Raw genomic sequence first — 26,241 nt, forward strand, 5'->3', positions numbered from 1 at the left:
CTTGTTTATGGTAAGAATTGGAGGCTCCTAGAGGCAGATAGAGTGGGAGCCACCCCCTGTAAGAAGGCTGGGCCAAATAAACAAATATTCTGAATGAAACAGAAAATAGTTTTTCGGTAGGCATCTCTGGTTTTCTTTAGCACTATTAAAAACTGTTAGTGAATGTACCAAAGTGGACTGACCCCCAAACCACATAGATCATGTGTTTTCTGCTTGTCAGGTTCGTGGAGAGCTGCAGAATAGGCTCATCGTCCCTCCAGGATCTGGCTGTCTGAAAAGAAAAAGAAAGCTGGTAAGAAACTGATGAGAAATTTCCACCAAGGGTAGTGGATCATGATCATGGACAACAGTGGGTATCCACAGTGGCCAAGAAGTTTGGGCTCCATGCGAGGAGCAGTGGTGACAGCTTCTAGAAATTATCTACCAGCCTGGCATTCTAAAGTTTGCCCAGCTCTTCTGGACACACATATCAGGAGCACTGAGAAATATGTGGGAGCTGGAGTCTGAGGCAGTACAGTGGGATTTAGTTATGAGTGACTTCCAGGGTAGGGCAGGGGGCGAAGTAACATTTGGCCACTATATGTGTTGTTATATTTTATGTGCCTATCTTTAATCTTCAATCAAATTGTCAATCCCTTGAGGGCATTAATATTTTATTTCTCTTATATTCTTCACAAGGCCAATACTCAGTAATTATTTATTGGTTGAATTTTCAGTGTATACCTAAAAGTTAAAACTTCATCAGTCAAGGGCCTAGAATTTTCATTCATTTGGGTATAGTTGTCATCAGTATCTATTGAGCACCTCCTGAGATGAACAGCGTCAGATACTTGAACTGACCGAGTGTGTTCATTTCTGAGGGCTGTCAAAACAAAATACCACAAGCAGGATGATTGAAAACAACTGAATGTATGGCCTCACAGATCTGGAGGAGAGATGTCCCAAGTCAAGATGTTGGCAGGGCCCTTGCTCCCTCTCCAACCTGTGGGGAACCCTTCCCTGTCTTCTAGCTCCTGGTAATTTGTGCCAGTCTTTAGTGTTTCTTGGCTGGCGGCCACAGAATACAAGCTCTGCCTTCACTGTCACATGGCGCTCTCCCTTCCTGTCTCTATTTTCACATGAGTGCCTTCTTATAAGGACACCAGTCATATGACTTCATCTTAACTCAAGACATCTACAATGACCCTCTGGATAAATAAGATCCCATTCTGAGGTACTGGACATTAGAACTCCAACTTGTCTTTGTTTGGAAATAACAGTTCAACACAGAACAGGAAGTGAGCTCATTCATGGGCCCAAGACCAGATCACACAAAGGTCTAGGAGTGAACATTAGCCATGTCCCCAGTGCTGACGGGGGGGCAGGGAAAAGAAGCAGCAGGGGCACGTGTCCAGTTCTCTCATCACCCTCTGGGGAACTGTGTTGGGTGGGGGTTCAGTGGACACACTGTGTCTGTGCCCCAGAGGAGAGTTTCATGCTCCTACTGCTCTGTCCTTTCATAGGACAAGTCAGGAAGAGGCCTCAGAGGCTGGGAACACTGACCATTTGGATTCCAGGTAACCTTCACTTTAGAGGGAAGTGGAGGAGCCCACCGCATTCTGTGGCAAGTTGCATCCTTTTGCCATAGGAGAGGAGGAGCTACCGGGCCCAGCCAGTTCATTGCCAGGCTCTCAGAGAGAGTTTTAGGTATCAGATATTGAACCACCTGCTTGTCTCCGAGCCTAGTGAAACCTGGACTTCATGCTGCCAACTTTCTGCCTCCCCAGTTTGAGATCCCTTAGTGCAAAAGTTGTAAACCAGAGGCCCACAGACCACTTGCAGCCCGTAGATGTGTTTTGGCTACAGTGGCTGGTGTTCAAAATGTTTTTATATTATTTTTGAATATTCAGTATATTTACATAGTTGAAAAATCAAATCATTATGGAAAGATATGTAGTGAAAGTTTATCCTGGCCTCCATCTGCCTGTCTAGCTACCTCCCCGATTACCACTTCTATTACTTTCTTATACATTCTTTTAGAGTTTCTTATTGCAAATATAAGTCAGTACAAATTACATTCTGCCTCCATTACTTTCTATCTCACATAACTGTAGTCCACTACATGCTTTTTCTACCTTGGTTTTATTACTTCTCTTGGCACTATTTCCCCATCAATATGCTTTTGATAGTTTTCTCACTGTTTTATTTATTTTTTTTACAGGGGTGTGTACATTGTGTGGATGCACCATCATTTATTTAACCCAAATTCTTCTGATGGACACAGGTTGTTTTCAGTCATTCTCTGTTTATTACAATAATTATAATGATCAAAAAGACTGGAAACACAAGGTTCTAAGAACTGTGGGTTGACCACTGTTTGGATTTTTAGCTGTTTCTCAGGGTCCCTAACATTAAGTCCGGCCTGTTCCCATTTGGCATGTTCCCCGCCACCTCTTCCTCCCTCTTTGCTTTGAGGCTGAGTGTTGACTGCACTGAGCATCTTGGTTGATTGGGCTCTTTTTCTTATGGTAGATTCAGAGGGAAGGGAAATTGCTCTTGTACCCATGCTCTTTCAAGTAGAAAATGAAAGCCACAGAGGCTGTCTTTTTCAAGAAGAAAAGAAGACAGATTCCTCTGTGGATGTGATTCTGCTTCTTCTTATGTTCATCCATGTTACTAGTTTGGGCACTTGATTGTGCAGCCCGGCCTTGTTATGTCCACACTTTTCTCTCACCTCCGAGCAGAAGGAAAGGGACTCTGCTTGCTGATTGATTTAGCACTGCCAGAGCAGCTGCTAGGAGACCAGCAATAACAATGAACAAGACAGTCAAATGCATCATTCTAGCATGTGTTCTGACTCACCAGAACCCCACGGGGATGGGGACGTAATATTCCTGTTTCCATTTCACAGACAAGGAAACAGTAATAGAGTGAAGTCACTTGACCAAGATTCATAACTTGTGCATGGCAGAACTAGTGTCTGAAACCAAGAACTTCTGGCTCTAGAACCTGCTGTTTTAGCCAGTATATTATGCTGCCTCTAAACTCTTTTTTTTAAAGGTTGTGGCTAACAGTTATACTTCTCACTTTTTCAGTTTGTTGTCAGAAGTGGCGTGATGATGACAATCACGACAAAGATAAGAGAACAACTCTGAAAGTAGCGAGAGGTGACAGGCTGCAGGAAGGCATACTGGTATAATGAGAAAGCACTGTTGTTCTAACAGAGGCCAGGCTCAGCCTTCATGTCTGTCACTCTGGATAGAGTGGAATCGGCTCCATTGCTTCCTTTGCTCTTTAGGTGTCCCAACATTTATGGAGCCATTTGTGAATGCAAGGCACTGTGCCAGGTGGAAGATACAGTGAACGGGCCACACCCTGGTCCTCAAAGCTAGGACGTGTCAACAGATGCTGCAGTGCCACCTGTGGAGTGTGGCATTGGAGTGACAGGGATGTGTTTGGCTGGGTCCTGAATGTGAAAAAGGAAACAAATTCACGGTGGGGTGACAAGGTGGGTAGTTTGTAGTTGTCTTGGGTCTTCATCTCTGCTGGATGGAGGAAGGAAGCGAGGGCCGGAAGTGGGGGCTGTGAGCTAAGGGGTTGAGCCATCTTTCTGCCCACAGCCCAGGGTGAAGGTGACAACGGCTGCACCTCTAGAGCTGTGGGCTCTTTGGCAATGGGCTCAGCCAGGGCTGAAGGAAATGGCCTCTCCCATTTCCTGCATCCCATCTCAGCTTTCCTCACTCCTGGGTTTGGGTTTAATGTCCGAGCTGGGCTGCCTCTGTGGGACACTTACCCTGGGAGTTAGTATTCTGCTGGAGGGCAAACCCCTGTCCACAGATGAAGGACGACTAAATCCTGCCAGGAAAGAGAAGCGGGCAGAGGGCAGGAGGACACAGTTCAAAGATTTGATATCATACTTCAGCAGAAGGGTCACAGGCGGGGGCTCCTGTCTTAGGGAGGGAGGGTCCTTGCTAGTCTTTTTATTTGTTGCCTTTCTTCTTCTCCCCCAGGTTTGCATCCACAATATCTATCATCTCTGTGGTTATCTTAGAACAACTGGAGGTTTTGCTTTTGATGTATTCTTTCTCTGAGTGTGACACTAACCGCAGCAGCCTCCAGGCAAAGGGTGTAGGGCAAGGCCAGCTGCACTTCATTCAGATACTGTGGTCTTTGGTGCAGCTGATGCTAGTGGTGAAATGATACAAAACAAAGGTGTTGAAACAGTCCAAGTGACTGTTGGGGCCCTGCTGTTTGTGCTTCTAGGGATGAATAATGGAAACTCATTTTTTTTTTTCTGGTTAAAAAGGAGATTTCAGAGTCCTGATGGAACACAGACAACAGGAACTGCAGGGCACAGCCTGTGTGCTTCTCTGTACTGGTATCTGTGTGGACATGCAAGAGAAGCACACACACTCCTTGTCTTCAGGGATCTATTGACAAGAACCGGAGCAAAATGTACAATTGACCTACCCTCTTGGGCCCACTTCCTCATTTGAGAAATGAGAGGTTGGGCTTTACCAGTGTTTCCCCCGGGGTCAGAGCTGCCCAAGAGCAGTGCTTCACAGACGCTCTGTGTGCACATCAACCACCTGGGGGTCTCATTAACATGCACACTCCACCCCAGGAGGTCTGTACAAGGCCTGCGATTCTGCAAAGACTCCAGGCACAGATGCTGGTGCCAGGCTCCCAGAGCTTTGGGTACTGAGGCTCTGGGGGCATCTGGGAAATCTGTGGGTGGCTTAGAGTTGCCACAACAATAGGGTGATGCCCCTGGCATTACTGGGTGGGAGCTAGGCACACTAGTCATGATTCTGTGTGGGAATATCATTAGTGAATTGTCATCCATTTTGCCAAACTCAGCTCACTGCACATACTAGTATACTGTAAGTCGATAATTACTTCTCACATAGTAATACTAAGAGGTTTTTAAAGAAGTTATGCCAAAAGCCCAGTAATTCAGGAGACCATTTTTCTGGGAAGAGAAGCCTAAATGGTGTAAAGACAAAGCCTTCACATGACTGGATAATATCCCCACTGCGGGCGTCCTGTTGAGATCAGAGGTTTCCACACACGCTGAGCTGGGAAGCCTGTCCGTGGAGCATGTGTTCACTGCAGAAGCAGGGCCATCAATGTGGATTTGCAACAGGAGACTCCGTCTGCCAGACAGGGACCTAGGACAACACGTTCTTAAATTAGCAGAGGCACAGGAATATCAGCAGCTCAGTGAACTTCTGTAGAGAAGCTGTTGTTAAAATAGTTTATATTCTAATTTGTATAATATACTTATATTTGTAGTACAATGATAAGAAATCTCTTGGAAAAAATAGATAGTGCAATGATTTACTTGGGAGTTGCCTTTGTTTTACATTCTTACTCTGATAAGTCTCCTTAGAGGTCTACCGAACAACTTTTTCCAATCCATCCTCCTTTCCCCACTGCCTACACAAAAAGGATATGGTTTCCAAGGATTTTTTTTTTTTTAATAGTCTACTGAGGATAGTTTTTCCATTGATTTTCAAGCAGCGTGGAGGGGTGGGAAGAGAGAGAAACATCAATGTGAGATGGACACATTAATTGGTTTCCTCCCACATTCGCCCGACGAAACCAGGAATCGAACGTGCTCTTGACCAGAATTAAACCCTTCGGTTCTTGGGCTGATGTTCTAACTATTGACGAATTGGCCAGGGATCCAAGGCTTTTCAATGCCAAAGCAGAATGTGTGCCCCCACACCATGGATGGGATTTCCAGATTACACACATTTTCCATGATGCTCTATCACTGCCCTATCCCATGTCTCTGCATAATAAATAACTATGGCTAGCTCACACAAAAGATTAATATACTTTCTTGTTTTCTCTACTTCCACATTTGTAATTTTATTCAAATAGAGGTAATAACCTCTACTTCAGGAAAGGTTATTACCTTCTTCCTGTTATCAGATTCAGGCAGGATAGTGGGTTTGCTATTTCTCATCCTAGCATTTTCATTCTGCTGTTCTCTGCTCTTTTATTTTCTTGTAGTCTTTATGAGCAGCTAAATCTAATCTTATCCATTATAAATAGGTGTAAGCGTTGACTTCTTCATTATGCGTTCCTGTGCAGTCGTGCGTGAGCACTTACATATTGAAATACTTATTATTTTATTATAAATTGCATTCCTTTTTTTTCTCTCTTTATATTACAGTTAGAGCTAGGTTTTGCATATGGGTTGACTGACTTATCTAGAAGTTTCATTTCAGGTGGCAAAGAGAACATTTCCAAACATTTGTTATTTTAAAAAATGGTGCGTTGATTGAAGAGAGCAGAGCATCACTGGAGTAAGTGATGTCTCTGACTTTCTTTGAACAACATTTAAAAACAATAGATGACGGTGTGATTTGTGACCAACTTGAGAATAATCTTAGATGAGAAAGCAATCAGTGAATGTTGGTATTACCTGTAATTTCTGCTTGGGATGAGATACTATGAGTTCTCAAGGCTTAAAATAGTGGCTCTCCCAAGGTTGCACTTCAGGAACTAGGAAATTTAAACACACATTCATTTACACACACCCTCTACACACACACACACACACACACACACACACACACACACTCCTCACACCTTGATCCCACCCAGAATCATTTCAAACTGAATGTCTTGGATGAGGCCTAGGCATCTGGAGTCAGAAAACTCCCCAGATGACTCCGATGCTCTGTGAGGCTGAGAATCTACCTGTACTGGGGTGAATGGTAAAAAGATACATCCTGTCCCAGCCACCAAAAGCTGTGACTGTGACCCTCTCAGAAAAAGGCTCCCTGCAGGTGTGATTCAGCTACAGGTCTCCAGCTACGATCATCCTGGATTATCCCCTGGCCCTACCTTCAGTCAGTGTTCTTTCAAGAGGCCCACATAGAAGCCACACAGAGAGAAAGAAGGCCAAGTGGAAACAGAGGCAGAGGTTGGAGTTCCAGGGCTAAAAGCCTGGGAGAAGTAAGGAATGACTTGTCCCCCAGAGTCTTCTGAGGGGGCACAAGTGGCCCAAATGTGGAAGGATACATTTCTGTTGCTCTAAGACACCTGGTTTTTGATAATTTGCTGCAGCAGCCCTAGGAAACTAATACACTGCCTAACGGGTGGATAAAAATTTGGTGAGATGGGAAGGATATAGGAGCTTTTCAGATGGGTTAGCAAAATGAGTGAGAGTGAGAAGGCCTGACTGAGGAAGAAGGGGGGGCAGCACGCCTAGAAGAGAGAGTGACTGTATGAGGAGCGGGAGCTATTGGTATGGAGCCCATCAGAGAATCTTGGTGTGGAAAGATGCTTTCCTCTGCGCTCTGTCCTGTCCTCTTCAGGGAATAGCATTTGTTGCCCCTCCTTAGACCACAAAAGGCCCAAGAAGCCGGGAGAGTAGGTTTGCACTTCTTTCCACAGGGTGGGAGCCACTGATGTGTGTGAGGAGGAGCTGCGTGGCAAGGTTGTTGGGAGGACCGTCCGACCTGGGTCCCATGTCTGAACACTTGGTGTCTGCAGCCTTCCTTCTCTCCACCTCTTCCCACACCAGTGTCCCCATCTTGTGTGGTGGCTTCATGAGTGTGAGCAAAGCCATTTGTTTCTAGTTGGAAGTTCAGGGAAAGTGCTGACTGGTTGGGTGGATCTGCCCCATCTTGGGAGTTGATCCCTTTTGCAGATCCTATAGGAAGTCCAGAGGAGCCATCCATCCTCACCAGTGCATTGGAATGAGAGCAGCCAGCCTGGAAGCACGCTCAGTGCCAACTGAACTTTCTTAATAAACAGCCAAGTACCTGTGGAGGCACCTCGCAGGCACTGCCTGCTTCCTGCAAGCGTAAGCAAGGGAAACTTCCATCAACAATGATGCCCGTGAAAGCAGAATCCTCCTTGACTTGTCGGGCTGGCACGGAGGAGTGAGAGGGTGTGAGTGCTTGTACACAGACTCACTCATCACATTACAGGCCTTGCTTGCTGGGCTCATTCAGAAAGGACCAGCAGCGTGGGAGCAGAGAGGTCACCCTGAGTCTGGTTGCTTGAGGGTGGAGAGGCAATTAGATACTGCCTGTAAGAACCATCTAGCAACTGCAGCTCACTGAGCAGGGGTGGGGGTGGGGTCCAAACTGGACACAAATTGAGGAGGAAACAGAGGGGAACCCCAACCCACAGTTATTCTGTTAGCTGTGTGGGGAGCTAACATTACCCATTGTCCCAGAAATGAACAAAGGACCTAGGAATGCCTTCATTTTATTTTCTGGGAGTGAGTGACTTTCTGGGAGCTCTGTGACACTGCTAGGTGTGTTTGAATATTGAAGGAGATGCTGCAGGATGCTATGTGTGGGTCAGAAGGGAGCTGTGGGCCTCAAGGAGTAATTTGGGGATCCCTTAGATTGGTTGCCTGATGGAGGTCATTCTGAGCATCCTTTTGCCTCTAAGAACCCAGCACCCGTCACTGACCATTGTGGGTTGTGATGGAGGAGGGCATCTCAAGTAAGAGGTGGGCTGAAGTTAGGGGCAGGGATGGAGTTTCATGAGCTGCCCCTCCTGAGACCTTCCTCTTACTGGGACTGCAGCAGAGGACAGTGACCAGGTGTCCAGTGGAGCAGTAGAATATTCTGGATGTAAACACACCATTTCCAGCATCTATCTCTCCTCCTACTTCCAAGAAAACTAGGATACTTTCTCAGGGTGGGTGGAGGGGTGGATAATTCTGATGCAACCCACAAGCTGCACTGTGGGGAGAAACAGTGGACCCCAGACAGTGAGCTCAGTCGCAGAAGCCCATGGTGAGAAGCCAGGCTGGCTGCTTTCCCATGCATGGCTTTTGCCCAGAGAAAGAACTTTCAGAGACCAGCTATAGATCTGCACAGCAGTGCTGAATACTGCATGGCTCACCCCAGGAAAGCTGCTTGAAACAAAACAGACAGGCCCTGGCCTCCAGGAGTGTTAACTCATTACCTGTGTGCTTACTCATTCCAATGAGCATACATGCCCGGAGGCCTTCCAAGGCTTTTGCCTGGACCGGCCTCCTCTGTCTCCTCACTGCCCAGTTCTAGCGATCCTGCAGGGCCAGTACACATGCTCCATCCTCTAGGGCAGTGTTTCCCAAAGTATGGTATGTGAACCCCCAGGGGTACTGGAAGAGTTTGGTGCGGGGTACACGTTGCACCGGAGTTTGATGGGGATATGCACTGCACTGTGCTTAACTGTGCCTAATTCTACTTTCTCATGAGTACAAGGGGTACTCAGCATTACGAAAATTATAGAAGGGGTACACATATGTCAAAAGTTTGGGAAACACTGCTCTAGGGTATGCACGTCAAACTCAAAGGCGAACACGGGCCAAATAAACAGGTTTAAGTTTATGTGGGCTGCACAAAAACAAACGCTTCAATTTTCATAGAAACATAAGTTTATTTTTATAGAGACATGCTGAATACAAAAAGCTGAAATAAAAGAGTAATCATTAACATAAAATAACAGCACATATTAATAAAAACTAATAATTTTTTCTTGAACATTAACTTATCAGACACTGAGTAACTGCACAAATTAATAAGCATAACACAAATAAACCTTTTTTTCTTGTTCTCTGAAAGTGAAATATTTTCTGTTGTGCACACCAAACAAGTCAGTCCAAGACTAATGACATGGCAATCCGCTGCTAAAATATTTGCTGCTAGTATTAATGGAGAGAAATGGTGTGCCTGTGAGTAAGGCATGTAAGGGAAGAATGCAGCACGATTATAGTAATTAGTCGTGAGCGAACATTGTAGTTTGTTATTCATAATTATGTATAACAGGATAATAGTAAAAACTAAGTTATGAAATTTTTATTAAAACATTTCTTACATACAATGTTATATTGGCTGGGCCGCAAAAGTATTCATTGTGTGCCCACAGGTCGAGAGTTTGACATGCTTACTCTAAGGTATCACCCAAATCATTATCCTTAAGCATTTGTGGAAATTTTCTTGAAAACATATTTTTTTGTATAAGCAATATATGTTTATTGTAAAAAAAAAAAAATTAGAGAATGTGACAAACAGTAAAGAAGAGAATAAACATGCCCTAGCTGGTTTGCCTCAGGGGATAGAGCATAGGCCTGCGGACAGAAGGGTCCAGGGTTTGATTCTGGTCAAGGGCACATGCTGGTGTTGTGGAATCAATCTCCAATAGGGGGTGTGCAGGAGGCAGCTGACCAATGATTCTCTCTCATCATTGATTTTTCTATCTCTCTCCCCCTCTCCCTTCTTCTGAAATCCTATCTAATAAAAGAGAAACTTGCAAATAGACTGCACCTCAGCTATGCCCACAAGCCATGCTCACCAGCCAATCAGGAGTGAGTATGCAAAGTAGCCTAACAAAAATGGCAGCAGCCATAGAGCTGAAGAGAACAGGAGGCTTGGTTTGCTCCAGCAATGGAAGAAGCCAAGCTTTCCTCCTGCCCTAGCCGATCCTGGCCTCCACTCAAGGCTACAAAGTTTCAATTATAGAAAATAAAAAAATCTCAGATACCAAGGCCTCCACTTGGGTTGCTGAGGGTCATGGCTTGCCTGCAAACCACCACAGGCCCCTCACTCAGGCCCCTACACCCCAAGGGAACCCTCACCCTGATCTGGGACACCCTTTAGGGCAAACCAGCTGGCCCCCACTCATGCACCAGGCCTCTATACTATCTAATAAAAGAGTAATATGCAAATTGACCATTACACCAACACACAAGATGGCTATCCTTATGTGGTCAAAGATGGCTGCCCCCATGTGGACACAAGGTGGCCACTACAAGATGGCCAGCAGGGAAGGGCAGTTGGGAGGAACCAGGCCTGCAAGGGAGGGAAGTTGGGGGCAATCAAACCTGCAGGGGAGGGCAGTTAGGGGTGACCAGGCTGGCAGAGGAGGGAAGTTGGAGGTGACTGGGCCAGCAGGGAAGGGTAGTTGAGGTGGGGGACCCAGGCCTTCAGGGGAGGGTAGTTGGGGGGAACCAGGCCTGCAGGGGAGGGCAATTAGGGGCAAACAGGCTGTCATGGGAGTGGTTAAGGGTGATCAGGCTGGCAGGCAGAAGTGGTTAGGGACAATCAGTAAGCAGGCAGGTTAGCGGTTGGGAGCCAGAAGTCCTGTATTGTGAGAGGGATGTCTGACTGCCCATTTAGGCCCAATTCTACTTGGAGGATCCAGTAGGATAGGGCCTAAAGGGGCAGTTGGATATCCCTCGAGGGGTCCCAGATTGGGGAGGGTGCAGGCTGGGCTGAGGGACACACACGGTCAGTCAATAATAATAATAATAAAAGACATTAAAAGAAGAGAATAAACAGAGATAACCATTGTTAACATTGAGGTATATTTTCTTCTCATTCTTTTTCAACGCACATTCACACACTTGCACACACATATACTTTTATCATTGGCTTTCCTCATGTTACTTTACATTTTCTTTTGTCACATACACCTATCTCCTTTTTAAACTTATTTTTATTGTGAATGCCATTACAAATGTAACTCATTCCTCCCCCCTTTGTGTCCCTCCCTCCAGCCCCCACTATACCGCAGGCCATCACTTTGAGCTGTTTGAGGGCCCAGACAATGTCTCACTACATTTTATCCCTGTTACTAATATAGCATCTTGCACTAGGAGTCTCTCTGCAAATGTTAGCCAAGGAGAGCCACTCTGTGAATCTGTTTGGCTTTGGAACTCAGCACATAATTATTTTGAGGGAGCAGAACCAAATTTGCTGTCCTGACCATGGATGCTTGTTTAAAACGTGTGTGCATTCCTGAGCACCAGTGTCTGCGGGCCACTCCGCTGGGTGGCTGGGGAGGGGACTGAGCATACACAGTGACTCAACACGTGGCTGAGACACACACAGAGGGTGATTAATTGTGCTCCGCACCCTGGAGGGGCTGTGCTGTAAAAGCAGCCCCACCTGCTATTCCACTGAGGCTCTTTTCTCACTTTAGAACAACACCACTGATTCTGGCAAATCTTTCTTTATCCTTTCTGATAAAAAAAAAGTAGTGTTGGCGTTTCACCCGGGGAGGAGTGGGTGAGATTTTCTTCTCTGACAAATCAGTTTAGGTTCTAAAATACTCTTTGCTTAAATTAAAATTCAAGAGGCTCTTGGATTAGGATTGGAAATGGAAATAGCACAAGCTCTTTTCCAAAAAGCTCTGTGTCAGAGGTTGAGACTGTCAGTAGGGGCATTCACTCAGCACACCACAGGTGAGAGCAGAGCAGAGCCCACGGGAGGGTGTGAGCAGAGGAAAAGCAGTAAAAGCTGTTCTCTGAGCATCAGGACTCCTCAGGCACAGGTGGCAACACGAGGAGCTGGTGCATAGATGGCAACAGACAGTAAAGGCAGACATAAGGGAGAGGAGCCCCTGTGCCTTCTGGGCTTTGTAGTTGATTGATGGGATATTTGTGACTTAGATGTCTTTCTTTCTGTAAAGAAGATGTGACATAGCAGAAACTATTTCTAAAGTTAAGTATCTTGGAGGGAACTTCATTACAAGATCAAGGAAAAAGTCTGCAAGATTTTGCTTTTGATGAAAAACATCTAAAACCAAGTAAAATCAAAGAGAAGCCTTAAACAAATCATTGATAGAGTGATGCTGAGAAATCTCAGCTGGAGCCTCTTTGGGAGCCAAAGAATGGAGAGGAGAAAGGAAGCACTTAGAGCTCATCCTTTGATTGCCTTCTGCACTCACTGGGCCTCTCTCCGTGCACTCACTGGGGCTCTCTCCATGCACTCACTGGGGCTCTCTCCGTGCACACACTGGGGCTCTCTCTGTGCACTCACTGGGGCTCTCTCTGTGCACTCACTGGGGCTCTCTCTGTGCACTTACTGGGGCTCTCTCCGTGCACACACTGGGCTCTCTCCATGCACACACTGGGGCTCTCTCCGTGCACACACTAGGCTCTCTCTGTGTACTCACTTGGGAAAAGAAATGAGACCCATGGGGTCTGATGGTTGACATAGTGCAGAAGAGAATGAGAGTATCCCAAGGTGAAGCCAAGTGACTTGCCCTAAGCCAAGACTTTAGTGGCATTGAGGGAATATGCTTTAAATATATACATAATTTTCTTTCTGCAACTCTGCATGCCTGAGGCAGATAAAGGATTTTAGTGGAAAGAACATAGGTTTGAGATGCACTTTATTTGAATCCTGGCTGTTTTGGAACAAGTTTTTAATATTTTTTTCCAACCTCAGTTTACTTATCTGTGCAAAATCCAGGCTGCCCCTCACCTGCCCCAGGATTACCTGCACCTCCTCAAGCTTGACCTCCAGCTGCTTAAAGCTCTCCTCACACTCTCACTCACTGGCTCATTTGTTCATGCAGGGCCTGTCCTGGGTGCTAGAAACTCAGCAGGGAACCAAAGTGCCAAAGCCACAGCCTCACAGAGCTCCTGGTCCAGGCCAGGCTGTGCAGAAGGAGTATAACATGAGCCACACATGTAATTTTCAGTTTTCTAGTAGCCACATCCTAAGAAGTAAATAGGCAAAGTTAACTTTAATATTCTAATTAACTTAATATGCCCCAAATATTATAATTTCATCATAGTTTCCATCTACAAATTTATTAAAAATATATTTTACATTTTTAAAATAGAAGTATAATTAACATACAATATTACATTAATTCAAGGTGGGTGTACAGCATCATGATTCAATATTTGTACATGTACTGTGAAATGATCACACTATAAGTCTAGTTAACATCTGTTTCCATATATTTAACATAAATTTTTTTTTCTTGTGATGAGAACTCAGAAGATCCACTTTCTTAAGCATATATACAGTACATTGTTATTGACTAGAGTCACCATGCTGTACATTACACCCCCAGGACTTACTTATTTTATAACCAGGAGTTTGTACCTTTTGACCACCTATGGCAATACCAATCTGTTGAGCTTGTTTTTGTGTTTGTTTGGATGCCACATGTAAGTGAGATCATATGGTATTTCACTGTCTGACTTCCTTCACTGAGCACAAGGTTCTCAGGACCCATCGCTGTTGTGGTGCATTCCTTGTGTTGGAACTAGGCTAATCTCCTAGCAGGTCTCAGTTTGGACTGGCCACGTTGTGAGGGCTCAGAGCTTGTGTGGCTTGTGGCTGTTATATTGGACAGTGCAGTTCTAGAACTCAGGGGTGAGATTCTGCCATTCACCCCTGTGAGTTCAGCTGGGGGAGCTATGGGTCCTGCTGAGGGAGAGTGCTGCCTCACCAATGAGGCATCTGATAAGGGGTTAATATACAAAATTTATAAAGAACTCATACAACTCAACAATCCCCTCGCCCCCAAAACACACACAAAACCCTCCCACCCCCTCATACATACAACCCAATTAAAAAGTTGGCATAGGGCCTGAATAGACACTTCTCTGAAGAGACATGCAGATAGCCAATAGACATATGAAAAGTTCTCTATATTACTAATTACAGAGAAATGCAAATTAAAACCACAATGAGCTATCACCTCGCACCTGTCAGAATGGCTACCATAAAAAAACCAACAAACAGCAAGTGCTAGTGAGGATGTGGAGGAAAAGGACCATAGTACACTGCTGGTGGAAATATAGATTGTTGCAACCACTGTGGAAAACAGTATGGAGGGTCCTCAAAAATTTTGAAATTGAACTGCCTTATAACCCAGAGATTCCAACTCTGGGTACATACCTAAAGAAACCCAAAACACTAATTCAGAAGAATATATGTATTCATATTGTTCATTGCAGCATTATTTACAATAGCCAAGACATGGAAGCAACCTAAGGTTCCATCAATAAACGATGCTCTACACCTGTAATTAATGTAATATTGTATGTTAATTATATCCCAACAAAAATGGCAGCAACCATGGAGTTGGAGAGAGCAGGAGGCTTGGGTTGCCCCTGGCAATGGAGGAAGCCAAGCTTCCTGCCTGCCTTGGCCTCCATTCAAGGCTACAAAGTTTCAATTATAGAAGATAAATAAATCCCAGATACTAGGGTCTCCACTTGGGTCGCCAGGGGGTATGGCCAGCCTGCAAACCACCACAGGCCCCTCGCCCAGGCCACCCCATGTCCCAAGGGAACCCCCACCCTGATCCGGGACACCCTTCAGGGCAAACCAGCCAGTCCCCACCCATGCAACAGGCCTCTATCCTATCTAATAAAATAGTAATTTTATTCTAATTACTCTTTTATTAGAGTAATTTTAATATAATTTTAATTACATCACTCCAACACACAAGATGGCTGCCCCCATGTGGACATAAGATGGCCACCACAAAATGGCCAACAGGGGAGGACAGTTGGGAGGGACTAGACCTGCAAGGGAGGGCAGTTGTGGGCTATTAAGCCTGCAGGGGAGGGCAGTTAGGGGTGACCAGGTCAGCAGAGGAGGGAAGTTGAGGGTGACTGGGCCTATAGGGAAGGGAAGTTGAGGGGGACTCAGGCCTGCAGTGGAGGACAGCTAAGGGTGACTAGGCCTGCAGGGGAGGGCAGTTAGGGGCAACCAGGTTGACAGGGGAACAGTTAGGCATCAATCAGGCTGGCAAAGGAGTGGTTAGGCGCACATGTGTCAAACACAAGGCCCGCGGGCCAAATCCGTCCCGCCAGGCCTTGCAATGTGGTCCGCACCTCGCTGTCATCACTGCACTCCGCTGCGTTTCCATCACAATGACAGTTTATGACTGTTCAGTAAACCATTCGGCCCGCGATTTAGGCTGGATTTTAGATTTTGGCCCCTTCTCTGATTGAGTTCGACACCCCTAGGTTAGGGGGTGATCAGGCTGGTAGGCAGAGCGGTTAGGGGCAATCAGGAAGGCAGGCAGGTGAGCAGTTGGAAGCCAGCAGTCCTGGATTGTGAGAGGGATATCCTATCTGGATTGGGCCTAAATGGGCAGTTGGACATTCCTCAAGGGGTCCTAGATTAGAGAGGGTGCAAGCTGGGCTGAGGGACACACACCCCCATGCACAAATTTCATGCACCAGGCCTCTAGTATATCTACCTAATAACAGAGTAACATGCTAATTGACCATATCTTTGCAACACCCACCAACCAATCAGAAGTGAGCATGCAAATTAACCAAACAAAGATGTGAGTTAATTTGCATATGCAAGCTTGGGTTATTTGCATGAGCAGCCGGGGGTGGGGCAGGATGCTTGCATCATCACCATGGCAATGATGCAGGCTTTCCACACTACCCCAGCTGCTCTGGGCCTTTGGGCAGTGTGGGAAGCTGGAAAGGCAACTCCTAGCCCAAGCCTAAAGGCAGCAGCTGCCAGGGAAAGGAAGCCCCATTCTGGCATGAATCTTCATGCATTGTGCTTCTAGTATATATTGTAATATATAAAAGCCAAGCAACAGGAATGATAGAACGACCAAAACAACTAAAATGACTGGTCACTATGACACACACTGCTGCGGCCAACCGACACAATTGGTAGTCTACCTCCATATCCCTTCCCCACCCCCTGCTGTCCCAGCCCCAACCTGCCCCCATCGGGGTGGGCTGGCTGGACCCCACTGGTACACGTATTCATACACTGGGCCTCTCATTACAAATAAGATATTAACTCATAGGCATAGATGACAAATATCTTTGTTGATTCTAAAGCACCACATGAAAGTTTGTTGTCACCATTGTATGGTTATTACTATTCAGCCAGTGGTGTATCCAGGGAACTCACTGTAGTCCAGATCACTGCAGTAATGCCTATGATATCAAATGGCAACTGAGAACATAATCTGATTTGAAATTTCTGTTCTTACTAGATCCCAACACCTGAAAGTCTTTAAGCTTCACTTATGGATATTTTGCAGTAAAACGCAATGTGTACATGCACTCATTAGCCAGGTGTTTTCATCATTTGCTAGCTGCCTGGTGCTGAAATAAGACTTTATGTTCAGCCTTGGGTGACCAACAGCCCTCTTAGTTCTTCAGAGCTTAGTTAGAGAGACACTTAGAAACCCCAAAGCAGATGTAACAGGATCCCAGGCCTCCTCTCTCAAGTCCCAGGACATGTGAGAAGCCAGCCGCCTGTGTCCAGGAGAGAAAGGGCAGGTTTCTTGGGCATCCTCGAGGCCTTGCTAAGTGGGATTGCCTGGAAGAACATCCAAATCTCTTCACCATCTGAGCCCCACCTCCTCCACAGAAGCCTTTTCCAGCATGACTGCTCCTCCAGTCCTCACCCTCCTCTAAGGTCCTATTGTCTTAAATGCTTGTGCCACTCACTCAGACCCTGAAGCCCTGCTTTTAGTGTTAGCTACGCACTTTCTGTATGTCTGTGCCATTTCTTTCCTGGTGACAATCACATGTTGACTTGTGCCAACACTGATGATCTGGATGGTCAATGTTACCTTGTTTCAGAGAGGGCTGAAGGGGGCTACTTCATCATTGTGAGCCCCACGATGTCCTCAGTGTACTTCTGTTTTGGTGTTGAGTGCTGTCCAGAGTATATGTCCTTTAAACACTGGTATCTTGTAATCTTGGTCTCAAAGATTAGAAGATACCAGTGGGGTCTCAGTACCGTGGGGTCTCAGTGACAACGTCTTGCTCAGTATCGAGCAAAGGACAAGTGTTCCGTCCAGATCAGCTCCCTCTGATGCTAGCCATTTGGGTAACACCCCTTACTTCACTTCCACTGCAATCATCATGATTTATATCATACATTCATTAATTTGTGAAGACCTTTCCCCCACACTGGGAAACCTTTTCTGTTCTCCCCTTTGTCCCCAGAACTCAGTACAATGCCTAAAACCGTAGGACGAGATGAAGACTTGGGTCAATAACTACACATTTGAACAAATCAGCTTGGTCCCTTTAGGAGAGAGCCAAGGTAGAGAGAGGGGGAGTTAGCACCTGGCTGCTGGCAGTGTCTGAAGGTAGGTCAGCTTCAGAAGGCTGCGCGGAATAATGGCAAACACATTGGCTGAGAAGTTGGGCACCTGGGGACAGGCCTTCTCTTTCGCTAAGGTTTATTTTTTTATGTAACCTTGAGATAATCTTGTGAGGGTTGAAGGAGATATTTTTGTGAAATTGCTTTTGTAAACCATAAAGTGGCATGGTGAGATGTTATTCATCATCCTAAGATCTGGTCCCTGCCTACCCATCCAAATATATTCCTTATTAATTTGATTTATCTAGGGCAGTGTTCTCATTTTTTAAAATGTGTTTTGCCCTCATTGCAAAAGCAATACATTGTAATAATGTAACTATTAGGAAATTCAGAAGAAAGTCAAAATAAATCATTTCTTAAGATTATCACCTAGAAATAACACTATTAACATCTTATGTAGAGCCAAAATATATTTTTTCTAAATATGTATCTAATATAACGTAAGTTTTCCAGGTGTGGGCAGCTCTCCATTCTGCCCTACTCTGGCTCTGCTGAAGGCTGCTGCCTGGGAAGCCACTGACGGGTAGGGCTTCCTTACCTTGGTTGCTTCCAGCAGCAATGCCCCTGAGGGGTAGGTGCTGAGAGCTGCCTTCTTCCAACACTTTTCATGATTTGAAAATATTTACTGGGCTTATGTATGTATTGATCGTCTCTCTCCACTGGAATCTAAGCTCCACTGGTGCAAAGCTTGCTGGATTCACATTATTGCTGCTTCTTGAGCACCTAGAAAAGTGCCTGCACATAGCAAACATTCACTGAATGGTTGCATGAACACATGAGAACTGTATTACTTCATATAGAATATCAGGCACTTACTTCAGATGAGTTGTGCATGTGAACCGTAGAGAGACCACGTTTGCTGTTAATACACATCTGGTCTGCCAGATCTAGTTATTGTTGGAGATTGGGCCTCAGCAGGCTACAACAGAGAATACCAACCTCCTTTGCACTCACTACAGCTACCTGCAGTAATTTCAGGCATGCCCTCAGACCATGTTACTTAGCACGTGGCCAAAGCATTCTGCAAAGTTTGTCCCGGGTATACAGTGCTAATTAAGTACCAACTGCCCCATCCCCTCCCTGTCCCAGAGCCTGTTCCAGCACTGTTTAGGTTGGTGCCCTTATGGGACCCGAAGGTTTTTCTATACTACTGCATAGCTTTCTTAGGTAGGGCAGTGATTCTGGCCACAATTCTTCTTCTCCATCTTTAAGGGTAAACTTCCACATGGTGCAGACAGCATTTGTGGGTCAGATACAAAAAGCTGAAAGATTACTGCTAAGAGCTGGTGTTACTAAAAAGGGGTGTCCAGTTACCCCTAAGGCTACCCCCTGCTCAGGCACAAAAGTCTGCCCCTGATGGGCTGGACTCATTTCCAGACTCAGGTTGCTATGCAGACTTTCCACTTTACTAGTAATCCCTCCATCTCTCCTCATCTCCAAAACCTAGAAAAGATTGGGGACAAGACCTGTTTTTTTGGGGGGCATTGCAGTCCTAGTGAGAGGGACATTTTCCCCCAGTGCCATAAAGCCCTTCTTCTGTGGCACCCAGAGGGAAAGACAGCACTTTCATCTCTGTGTGTTCCCTAGGTGGGTTTCAAACACGGGTCACAAATGTGCTCTCCAGACCTAAAAAGTTACCCTTGTTCTGAGGAGCTGGGACCTGCCAGGTTAGTGAGAGATCAAAAGGTAGACAGGGTTCCCCACAGCCCCTGGTACTCAGGCCTGAAGTCTGTGAAGTCTATGTGGGTGTGTTTGCTGCTGTTTTTAATATTTATGAGAATCATTAGCAGGTGCTTATATTCCAGAAACTGAGTTAATCAGATAGCCATTATTCTTCCCAGTCTACTTGAGGACAGTTTTCTCTCCCCACCCCACCCCAACTTTATCTATATATATAAAAAGCCAGCAACTGTAATGTCCATAATGACCATAATGACTGGTTGCTATGATGCCCACTGTGGCCAGTGAACTGGCTAACTTGCTGGCCAACCTCACAGTCACCTCCACCCAGCTGGCCTGCCCCTGGTCAAGAGCTGCAAACTCCCCCTCCCTGCCCCCAGGGCAGCCCCATCCCCAATCAGTCTACCCCACCACAATAGTCTGCAACCCCATCCCCAGCTGGCCCACCCTGATTGCCACCCCACCTCAATAGGAGGCGGACCTGGGTGGCCAACCTCCTGCAGCCCTACCCCTGATTGCACCCCCCATCCCAATAGGGGGTGGGATTGGCCAGCCAACCTCCCATAGCCCTTGCCCTTGTCCACCCTTCCCCTCATTGCATTCCCCACCCCATCAGGTGCAGGACTGGCTGGTCAACCACCCATGGCCCCTCCCCCAGGCTGCTGGCCCCCAATCAGCCCCCCAACCCCAATTGAGGGTGGGGCCCTCCAGCCAATCGCCTATAGCCCCTTCCCCTGTCTGGCCCAGCCCTGATCAGGCCCCAATTTGGGCCTGGCCAGCTGGACCCCACCTGTGCATGAATTTGTGCACAGGGCCTCTAATTGAAATATAATTGGCATTGACGTTGTGTAACTTTAAGGTACACATAATGATTTGATATTTGAATCTATTGAAAAAACGATCACCACAATAAGTCTAGTTAACATCCATCACCACACATAGTTACAATATTTTTTCCTGTTATAAGAACTTTTAGGATTTGCTCCCTAAGAAAATACAATATTGTTAGCTACAGTCACCATGCTGTATGTATGTTACATCCCCAGGACATACTCACCTTGTAACTGGAAGTTTGTTCTTTTCTACCACCTTCACCCATTTCTCTCCTCATTGGCATTTGAAGAAGATATGAGAAGTTGTAGGCATACAGGAGAGATTTTATTGCAGACCAAGTAGCCATTGATTACAAGGAGCTATCAGACAAAGCAGTTCTTCAAAGTAGCCCCACAAAGCTGCTGCAAACCTGCTAGTCAGTAGCACATCTTTATACCCACTTGGACAAATAGGGATAACAATATTTGGGTTATAGAGAGGTACATCTGTGCAGTCTGAGCAGTAAAACTGCTGTGTCATTGCCCTCACACATACATATGGCAAATTGTCCTTGGACATCTGGTATACTCTGATTAGGTTCCCACCCTCCCACACCCCACCTCTGGGAATCACCAATCTGTATTTGGTACCTATGGGTTTAGTTTGTTTTTTATTTTGTTTTGAATTACACATGTGACATCATATAGTGTTTTTCTTTGTCTGATTTATTTAATTTAGGGTAAAGCCCTTCCAGCCAGGTTGTCAAAAATAGCAGATTTCCTTCTTTTTCATGGCTGAATAGTATTCCATTGTGTATATATGCTACCTCTTCTTTATTCATTTATCATTGATAAGTACTTAGGCTGTTTTTATATATTTGTTATTTTGGATAATGCTGCAATGATTCTGAATGCCACAAGGAAGCATGTTTAGGTCTGCATTTCAGAAAGGTCCCCTGGGCAATGCTGTCATGGCCTTGTTTAGCTGTTTTTGTTTTTATTAAAGCACTTTGGTAATATGTATTAAGAACCTTTAACATATGCATATAAAGTACTCATTGGCTCAATAATTACCTCTGAAAGTAATAAGACTGATTTCCTATCATGTAGTGCTTCTTGTATCAGATATTTTTGATAAGCTATTTTTAAATCTTTGTAACAATTGTGCAAAGTGGGAATCATTGGTCATATTTTACAGATAAACTGAGGTTTTAAAGAAGCAGGCATGTTTAGGATTGAGTTCATCCTCTGCCACTAATTACCCTGTTTCCCCGAAAATAAGACAGTGTCTTATATTAATTTTTGCTCCCAAAGATGCGCTAGGTCTTATTTTCAGGGGATGTCTTATCTTTCTATGCGCTAGGTCTTATTTTCGGGGAAACACGGTAGCTGTTTTCCTAGGTCAAATTATTTACCCTATCTGAAGCTGTTTCCTGAGGTAGGACTGCTTTTTAGAAAATGCCAACCAGAATGAAATACAAGCTGCTTTTTTTGGAATCTCCGCTCATTTGGAGCATCTCTGCCAGAGCTGACCTCCATTTCCTTAGACATTTAAGACAAAGTAAATCAGCCAGAACCGAGCAGGGTGGGGAGCTGTGGACAGTGGCTCTGTTTGGGGGGAAATTTTGAGTTGTTTCTCCTACAGTTTTCCTTGTGTGCATGCACACCGCTCTTCTCAGATCCTCTACCTCCAGTATTTGTATCTTAGGCTCCTGCACGACTGTAAATTCATTGAGGAAAGGGCTGGTCTTTAACATACCTTTGTATCTTTCTCAGCATCTGCTGGTTCTGTGTCTTCCACGTGCCCAGGGAAAGCTCAAAGGTTAGTTTTTTTCAGAAGCAGTTGGGATATCATGATCCAAGGGAAAATAGGTGCTTTGAGAGAGAAGAGCTAGGAGTAGGGGGCCTGGGAGTAGACAAAAACACAGGCAAGATATTAGGGTTGGAGACTTGGCAGTGAAGGCTTGAAACCGAGGGGATCTGGGAGGATGCATTTAATAGGAAACATGCAAAATGGCCTCATTAGTGCTGAGACAAGAGAATTGTCTTAGTCTGGTTTCTCAGACGCAGATCCCGAGAGGGGGGCCAATGTCCAGTGATTTTTGTTCAGGAAACATTCCGAGGAAGACCCAGTAAAGAAGCAGGAAGCAGGACAGGAGGGGGGAAGAAGCCAGAGTGATGTCAGGCAGGTTCCAGCCTTAGCCTGGACCCACAGATGTGTTCTAAAGCAGAAATCACAAGACAGCATTTGTCCCTGCTCGAGGCCACAGCACTGGGCTTTCACAGGTAAACATCAGCCCCTGGGGTCAGGGCTGAGAGGAGACTGGAAACTCAGGCATTTCTGGCTCCGTCCATGTGGACAGAGTGACTCCAGCACCCAAGTGCCAGCCATCTGAGAGTCACAGGTGGAGGGAGTTAGAAAAGGCACGTAGAAGCTGGGTGTGGGGTTGGCAGAGGTGTACATATATCCTGGGGGTGTGGCTGGGGCATCAAAAGGGTCGCCTTGATGACTGCACCCCTGTCCAATGGTACCTTCATGATGTGTGGGTCCTGCTCCCTCCTCTGCAAAAGGCGGATAGTGTTACACGCTCATATTGCAGAATTTTAGCGAAACAAAACAAAATGAGAGTGCAGGCACAAACTCGTGCTGACAGCAAGGAGCCATTATCCACAGGCAGGTGCTGTTATTGCATCCTTCCCTTCTGGGCCCAGAGGCTGTATGAGCTCCAGCTCCTGGCTGGCAGCCTTACAGGCATCAACAGGAACAGCCTTTGAAAAGAACATGTCTCGAGGGAAAGAAAGCAGGCACTTTTTAAATGTTGATAAATTTTGCAGCGTTTTTTTTTTTTTTAATATATACCAGCCACCTTGAACTACATCTAATTAAGCACCAGACACCATGCTGTGGCTGTGTTGGCTTTGATGTGCTCATCAGCATAGAGGAGAGCTAATCATAATAGGACTTAGCTCTTATAAAATGCCTTTTATCTTCCGAGTGGTTTACAACCACTAATTATTAGAGGAATTAGGGTGAACAACAGCCGTCTCACAGAGACCTGCAACCGCTATCCCGGGCTTTGATGTATTCCATATTAGAGCAAGAGTAGTGGGAAGGGGTGTTTATTAATGTTTGTCCAGACATGGAAGAGGTGTTTTATAGATGACAGCTGTTCTCTTTCTCCCTTGAGGCTAGAACAAGGAAATTGAGCCTAATTTGAGGAAAAAGCAGGCAAGATATAGTGGTTGCATAAACAACAGCCGGCCACAGAGTGGTAAGGTCGCCTTCTCAAAGGCGCTTGCATACACTACCTCCTTTGTATGGGCTGGCGGGCACATGGCCCTCCTGGTGGCCTGTGGTGGGTGACATTATATCACCAAGTCCCATGCAGCCAGGGCAGTCAATGGGAGGTTGTTGGGCCTTCTGATTCTATCTCCTCATAGAATATTTCTTGTTTTGTTGCTTTTTGTTTATTAGTTTGTTTGGTTAGAATTTGATCTGGGGTGTAGGGTTTGAGCTCTACAGTAATAAGAATAGTAACAAGAGCTGACACTCCTAAGGTGCCATCCCACGCTCATGTTACAGGAAAGGGAAGGGGCTCAGCGAGCTGAAGAAACCTGTTTGTGGCCACATGGCTGGTGCCCCAGGTGGTCTGGCATCTGGCCTTGGAGTCTGTGTTCTTATCCCCAGAGTAAGGGGCCTATCAGAGAAGGGATGGGGTTTTCCCAAAGCCCCCGGCCACCACGTGCCAAAGAAGCACACAGCAGTCTCACAGGGAGCAGGGAAGGTCTGGTTTCCAGACTGGCCTGTTTCCTGTGCTGACACTTGACTCTTGAGCAATGTGTGTGTGTGGGGAGGGGGGGGGGGGCAGGGGGGAGGAAGGGGGGTGTGTGGAGGGAAAGTCCCCAAAGAAGCGGCTTGGCCACTCTGCCCTCACTGAGAAGATCCTCACATTTGCTGCCTGGTCCCAGCAGAGGATCCACACAGTGTCATGGGGAGGGGGAGGAGGAGAGGCATGAACAGCAGCCAGGCCACCTGTGGAACCTGGAGGTTTGGTTAAAGCACTTTCCCCCATGTACTCAGATGGGTTTAAAACAGGCCCTGCCCTGTAATCCAGGGTGGGGACACAGTCTAAAATAGCATCAGCTGCCATGGCCTGTGCAGACAGTGCTGGGGACACAGAAATGACCTCTCAGGACACCTGGGCAGAAACACAAGCATCACAATTCCTTCCTTGTGGAAATATGGACACCCTAGGAATATTCAGGTACGATAGCTTAGGGCTTCCCCCCACCCCGGCCCAGAGAATGAATGTTAAATACTGCAGTGTCTTTTTCCCCCACAACACCATTCTGATACCAAATGTCTGTCTTTTGACTCAGTTCAATTTTGACATTAACACAGACCCCACAGATTAAGGGCTCAGTCTCACAAGACTGTCCCCACTTGGATGCCAGTCCCAGGTTGTCACTCACGTGTGTGACTGACCAGCTATACATTCTGGGCTTCCCTCAAGCCCCTCCTCAGGTTCAGTAATTCACTGGAACAACTCCCAGGACTCAGGAGAGCACTTTAGTTACTGATATCAGCATATTATAAAGGATATAACTCGGGAACAGCCAGAGGGAAGAGGTGCATGGAGCAAAGTGTGGGGAGAGGGTGCAGAGCCTCCGTGCTCTCCAGAGCATACCTCCAGGTACTTACCGACTGGAAGCTCCCCAAGCCCTGGGCTAGGGCTTGTATGGAGGTTTCATCACATAGGCATGATTGATGAAATAACTGTCCCTCTCCTTCCTAGAAGTGGAAGGGTGGGGGGACCTGAAAATCCTCACCCTGTAATCACATGGTGGTTCCTCTGGCAATCAGCCCCATCCAATAGCTATCTAGGGCCTGCCTACAGCAAGCTCATTAGCATATACTCAGGTATAGATGAAAGGGGCTCATAATAAGTTACAAAAAAAATACTACTTTCACTCAGGAAATTCCAAGGATTTCAGGAGCTCTGTGCTAGGAACAAATATTTTTTATTATACCACAAATGTTCACCACTCTGAGCCCTCACTCTCAATGGTTTTAATAAGAAACCAACACACATTTATTGAGCAACTGTTGTATGTGAAGTACCAGGCTGGGAATTGGTGGGATATTTGTTCATTCAAATGAGCAAATATCAATTTCATTCTTATTAAGTGTTATTAAGGAGGCTTCTGCCTTTGAGGAAAAAGCGTAGAAATATCAGGTTGTCACCCAGATGTCTGGCTGACCAGCCATACATTCTGGGCTTGTTTCCACCAGACCAAGCAGTGTGTTCTAATGCCAGAAGCAGGAGAGCGGACTCTGAGACACAGATGCCCGGGTGGTCAGGGACGGCTTCTCAGAGGAGGTGGCTGAAAACTGGGCCCTGAAGGCACAGGCAATACTGAGAGTTGGGGCAGATCTAGAGAGGGGGAAGGAATTGAAAAACTTCCCTTTGTTGAGTCCTAGGAAACAAATGTAGCCCTAGTATGCACCTGGTCTTTTCCCTTACCTCTCAGTGGCGTTAAGTTTGAGTCCCAGCTCAACTTGCTCATGACCTGAGACGTGTCATTTAACCTTTTGGAGAATGATATTCTCATTCATAAAAGCGGAAAAAGGCAGACAGTCCTGACATCTTCACATAATCACTATGGAAATGAGGTCACAGAAGTGAACGTTCTCTTTAAATTACAAAGTGTAATTAGTGTCATTATTGGTTTATAGTGTCTTTAACTACTGTGTTTCCTCGAAAATAAGACATCCCCTGAAAATAAGACCTAGCGCAACTTTGGGAGAAAAAATTAATATAAGACACTGTCTTATTTTTGGGGAAACAGGGTATTTCATCACCTCCCAAAGAATGATCTTACTATCAGAATTTTGA

The 26,241-nt window shown here is 45.9% G+C and overlaps 1 protein-coding gene across 4 annotated transcripts in view; it reads left to right on the plus strand.

The window, feature by feature from the left end:
• CRACR2A (calcium release activated channel regulator 2A) overlaps nucleotides 1–26,241 on the plus strand; it is a 132,025-nt gene that overhangs the window by 18,607 nt on the left and 87,177 nt on the right. Inside the window, exons 3-4 of one of the 4 annotated variants that reach the window (XM_045588356.1) lie at nucleotides 221–292; nucleotides 19,440–19,519. The exons of 2 other annotated variants lie outside the window; for them this stretch is intronic. The gene's annotated coding sequence lies outside the window, so the exon portion shown is untranslated. The remainder of the gene's footprint in view (nucleotides 1–220; nucleotides 293–19,439; nucleotides 19,520–26,241) is intronic. One more of the 4 variants, XM_036457171.2, reaches the window with a different exon arrangement.

The sequence above is a fragment of the Pipistrellus kuhlii genome, unplaced genomic scaffold (assembly GCF_014108245.1).
Source record: "Pipistrellus kuhlii isolate mPipKuh1 unplaced genomic scaffold, mPipKuh1.p scaffold_m20_p_3, whole genome shotgun sequence".
NCBI classification, from domain to species: Eukaryota; Metazoa; Chordata; class Mammalia; order Chiroptera; family Vespertilionidae; genus Pipistrellus; species Pipistrellus kuhlii.